Raw genomic sequence first — 6,000 nt, 5'->3', positions numbered from 1 at the left:
ACATAAGATTCACTTTTAAAATAAAACGGGATTTTGTTTCATACTTGTATTTAGAATACTTTTAGATTGACCATCATCACTATCAAACCCTTTCGGTAACTCCATTCTCAAAATGCAACAGGGCGGTGAGGGTGGTAAGCGCGAAGCATATTAAAAACCGACCTCATTAGGAATCATAGAGACCTCCTTTAGACCCCTACATTAGAACGGGTGCGCCTAGTCGAGGTAAGACTGACAATGTCAATATTTAAAATATGCAAGGATGTATATTGCAATTGTCTTATACATATAATAGATATGGATCTTACATATATATAAGGGTTAAATTTAAAACCTTTAAATTTAGTTGTCTACTTATTAATTCAAATTAATTACAAGGATGCAGTTTAACAATTAATAAAACATGAAGGGTTAATATTCAAATTTATAATCATCTATCATAAATAATATTAAAATATTTAAATCCATTAAATAATGATAAATATTCAAATTTAAAATATTATTAAATAATATTTATCCATAAATATTCAAATTTAAATAAACACATTTAAATAATATTTAATTTTCCAGATCTAATCCAATTAGGTATTTATCCATGCAAGATAAAGCTTGAATTCGAAAAATAAGCAAGATTAAAATCGATAATGCGGATTTGCTAAGTTCACGTCGTGAACTACTGTTTCACATCGTGAATTAGGGTTTTCATCAAATTACGAATTTTTCAATTAAAATTTCATCATTCGGTTCCAAAACAATGTTTTTAGAAAACATGCATGGATGTAGGGTGAAGGTAATCATGAACCAATGGCTCTGATACCACTATTGGGTAATATATGCATCAAATACACTCTATAACTAGGCAGCGGAAGAATCGAAACAACAAAATGATTTACCTAAGTGTACATGCAACCTATGGATCTATGGCTTCATGCTATTACTTCTACCCTGTGAATATCGAAAATACAAGGAAGAATACTAACCTCTTTAGCAGCTAATGATCTTCGAGCTTGACTCTTTGTGCGTGCCACCTTGTTTAGATGATGAGGATCCAAACCAGAATCCCTCTCTTGGTTCACACCCAATGAACTCAAAAGAGTAGAACAAATGTTAAACTAGGAGGGACAAACTATAAGGAAAGTTCATCCACAATGAGGGAGAAAGAAGTTGGTGAATACTCAAGCCAAAAAATGAGCCATGAGGAATGAACCCCTAAGGCCCTATTTATAGTCTTGGATACCTCCTAGGGTTTTATCCTTCCACCTATGTGGGATGGGATAGATCATGAACGAAATTCCCTTCCTTCTAGGGTTCTGGAATGTTCCCTGATTAACTAACTATTGATTAACTCACATTCAACCCTTCTATTAATTAAACTGTTAATTAATCCCCAAATTGTTTTCCAACTAGTTTCTAATTAATTATTAAACTATAATAATTAATAAACTAATTACTCCTATTATTTATTCTACTCAATTTTGAGTCTTGAGGGCAATCCAAGAGGACCCTGCTATTATTATTAGAAATATCACCAATTAGTTAATGACCGTGGACACACTTCCAATAGATTTGGTATGACCACTAGGGTCGAAGTAACAATCATATTCTTAATCATTACCGAAACAATGGTAATGACATACATGAACAAAACAAAATCAATTACTAGTGCCTTGATAACCTTGTGACTTTCCCTGGTCCAAGTGTGAGTCCTGTGCTTCCGGTAGTATAGGCCTTTACTACTATTCACACTTACTCATACTCGTCCCAAGTATTGTCTCACAGTTTTTCCATGTCACCATACAAGAAAATCACACAACAGCTTAACACATCAGATAGCAAAACGAAGGTTTTATATTATTCCTTGAAACGATTACATAGGTGTTCAAGTTCACCCTAGACTGTGACTCTAATATGCTACATCATACGATACTATTCCCTTGGCTACTTCATAACTCGATATTTGGATATCAAGCCTTAACTCCTAAATGCTTGCATTGTTAGTAGCTCCGTCAAGGATCCTTTAGAATGCTCTTTTCTTCGGCTTTGGCGGCAACATTCGTTGCTTCATTTTTCTTTGGGCAGACTCTGGAAATATGCCCTTCTTTGTTACATCCGTAGCACACCCTCTTGTTGGATGCGCACTTGCTGGCGTAATGCCCTGTCTTTCCATATTTGTAGCAAGTTATCTCTTCATCGCATCTCTCATAGTGCTTCAGCGGTACATTTGGTGTTGTAGCTTTCATCGGGTAATCTTGCTTGAAGTGTCCATCTCCACTACACTTAAGGCAAACTTCCTCCTTGGTTAAGCAATTGTGGGCATAGTGACCAGTCCTCCCACATTTGAAGTAGGTTGCTTCCTTACGGCATTTCCCATTGTGTTTCCTTCCACACTTTTTACACCATTTTGCTTCACCTCTTCTTCCTCCAGACTGTGAGAACATGTTGTTCCTGTTGGACCTTAAAGATCCCTCAAATTTCCTCTTCTTGCCAATTCCAACCCAGATGGCTGCCTCAAGAGTAAGTGCCTGGCATACAAGCACAATATGTTCGTCCTCACTTTGTTGAAGTAAACGCCTTATTTCTTCCATCTGTTGATCCAACATCATCCGCACCATTGCCTGTACCCCTGCCATCGTGATTGGCTCAGGTGCAGCTGCTATTTCTGGTGCATGCTCAATCACTTGTGGCTCACGCTGCGGGTTACTGTTTCTGAATCCGCTTCGAGTGCTTACCATGTCGATCTATACATCGAATTTACACGTTCGGTGTGGAGTGACGAGAATTAAGATATGAAAGATTTTATTTACTATCGACATGTAATTCTCCCTATCACTCCGAAAAGTTACATGCCAATTCTAATACCGTAATTAAACGTTTTGAAATCTGAACACATAAAGTTTCCAGATCCCGTCGGCTTCAAACCATAGATCCGATCATACGATATCATCGTAAAGCATCACAAATCATTTAGCACATAAAATCATGTTAGGCATTTTCCCTAAATAAGCTAGTGTTTGTGTCTATTCAGGTGTATTACCTAAATTTATTAGACACACTCCTCACGATCATCGCTTAGCATTTTAAGTTTAAGTCTAGAAATAAATCCTTATTCCTAGTTCGCTTAAACTAATGCTCTGATACCAATTGTGACATCCCCATTTTCACGGCCAGAAAAGATCGATTTTGTTTATGCTTTATAAAAATCAGAGTACTTCTTTTAATAAAATGTTGTGGAATTTGTTCCCAGAAAAACATGATAAATACATTATCAAAGAATTTCCGAAGAAATGTATTCTATTCATTTTCAAAACATTTGGGATGTCATCGTCAATACAGAAACATAAGCATAAACAAAACTTACATTTATTTACACTAGTGATCTACATCTCTTTAATCTCTCAGTGTAATGTAACTTCATATCAACACTGTGATACAAATAAGCTTGTGTGGGTCAGGTTGAGAAACCTGGTGAGTAAATAGGGTTTTCAACCCACAATAATATAATCATTATGTTTAAACATCAAACAATCAACCCAATTACCCATCCCCATTATCTTCATTACTCTTAAGGATCTACCCTAAGAATTAGTTATTCATCATTCATTTATTCCTAAGGGTTATCCTAAACCAGGGTTTATTCAATAGGTACTAAATCCATAGTTACTTGGGTTTACTCAACAGGCACTAAATCCATAGTTACCATGGTTTATTCAACAGGAACTAAATCCATAGTTACCAGGGTTTACTCAACAGGCACTAAATCCATAGCTGCCAGGGTTTAGGCACTAAGTCTGCATAGTCGCCAGGGTTTATCTCGTTTATTGACAGTATCGATTCGAGAGTCCACTCGCAATACATGTCGATGGGTTTTTAGAGTACATCGGTGAACACATCGTTCACAACACCTACAGGTTGCGAGCCTGTTAGTGTTCCACTGGACTGTCTAGAATAGTTCGTGGTTGTCATCCATACTCTACTAGATGACGGGGCCATCGTTTGGATCATCGTTTGGGTCTTCATTTGGCTCATCGTTTTGGCCCATCTCTTTGGCTCGTCGCTTGGCCCATCATTTTGGCTCATTGCTTCTCACCATATTTTACCACTCATATATCATCGCTCATCATTCATCTCATCTTTCATCGCTCATCATTTATTTCATCTCTAATCTACCCATGTTTTACCTAACACATTTTGTAGATATAAAATACATATACAGTTTAAATCATTTAAAACATGTATAAAATTATTCATCCAACATAGACAGCAAGTATTCAGATAATATGCACACATAGCACGTAATTTATATAAAAATACTCCGTATCTATATGTAAGATGAAAGTAACTATGCACTCACCTGATAAGGTGGTGACTCGGTGTAGGGTTTTGAGCATTCTAACACTCCTAAGGTGTACATGCAACCCTAAATACCTTGGATCTATGTTTTCTCTATTATACATGCAAATATGAACTTTCCAAGGTATTACCTGTAACTAGCATACAATTGTCATATACAACACAATAATCTAGTTAGGATAACATACCTTATCGTGGAGCTTGAAGTCTTGATGTATCTAGCCTTAAGAGCTTAGCCCTAATAGTGTGGAAGCCTCAGTGGAATCACAACACATCATGAACAAATGATGAACTTGAGAGAGAATCTCCATGCACCCAAAACCACCATGAACTCCAAGAATACACAAGTGGCGATTTTGGGCAATGAAGTATGTATTTATATGTGGGATTTCTAGGGTCATGGATATAACCCAAATCCATACCCATGGGTCTTATGATCCATGGTTCATGTGGCCCAACTCTTTATGTATCCACACATAAAGTTAGTCCAACATGGATCATAAGCCCAACACATATAAATATAACTAATTATCATAATTAGTCCCCATAGATTTAATTAGTCACTTTTGATCACTAAATTAATTCCAAATTAATTCTTGATCAATACTAATTAAAACATATGATTTCATATTAAAATATTATAACTTATAATATATTAATAAACCATAAATAACCTTCTCTCAAAAGTCCATCCTAACAAATTGTCCTGATGATATGCAACCCAAATAGACCATGCTACTCTCGGTTCAAGTACTTACCAATAATAGTTATGGGCTTAGACATCTAATCCAACAGTCTCCCACTTGGATAAGTCTAAAACTATTATTGCAAGTACGACTTCATAAGTGATCATATATTCCTCCATTCTACATATCATATGGACTGAGACATGGATTAGAATCATTCTCTCTGTCCATTTGTTGTTTCCCGATTTCCGATTTATGACGACCCACTAATTGAACAAATCAAATCAGTCCAGGCTTGGCCAAGCACTTAGGGGTGTCATCACTAAATCATCGAGGGGCCCACATATATCGCTTTTATCCTTATGAGGTAAAAGGAATGGATAAACTTTGACTCATATGCTTGCACTAACTACTTGTTGAATCATACACAAAGGCACGTTTTATAACATCAAGTTACTGATACGTTTTTGTACAATCAATGTATAACCAACTCATACTCAACAACTCATATCTCTAGGTTTGAAGAATATAAGATATTATCGTCTCATGATTCACTCGTGATAAAATCCATGAAGTGATTCAATTGAGCGTGGGTTTAATCCAATACTTGAATCTTATTCCAGAAGCACTCATGAACACTGTAGCTAAGTCTAGCCACCTAGATAAACTACAGACCCATTCATGACAGTCTTGCTTCATACCTACTTCCAACGTATGACCGACTGTGGATGTTTGAATAACCTAGTTATTCGGGAAGTCAAAACATGCAAAGTGAAACACAAGAATAATACTAATCCTATATGGCCCCAACACTTTGAGAGTAAATAAAAACATCTTTTATCTAAGCACCATATTGATTACTCATTATGTAATGTTTCGATTTATCAACTTAATACTTGAATTAAAACACTAGTCGTCCCAAGCTCCAAGCATGTATACTATGTTTTCTAAACAATAGTTATGC

This window comes from Lactuca virosa, chromosome 2 (assembly GCF_052849685.1).
Source record: "Lactuca virosa cultivar CGN04683 chromosome 2, Lactuca_virosa_CGN04683_v6, whole genome shotgun sequence".
In the NCBI taxonomy this organism is placed as follows: Eukaryota; Viridiplantae; Streptophyta; class Magnoliopsida; order Asterales; family Asteraceae; genus Lactuca; species Lactuca virosa.
This window is presented reverse-complemented; position numbering follows the sequence as displayed.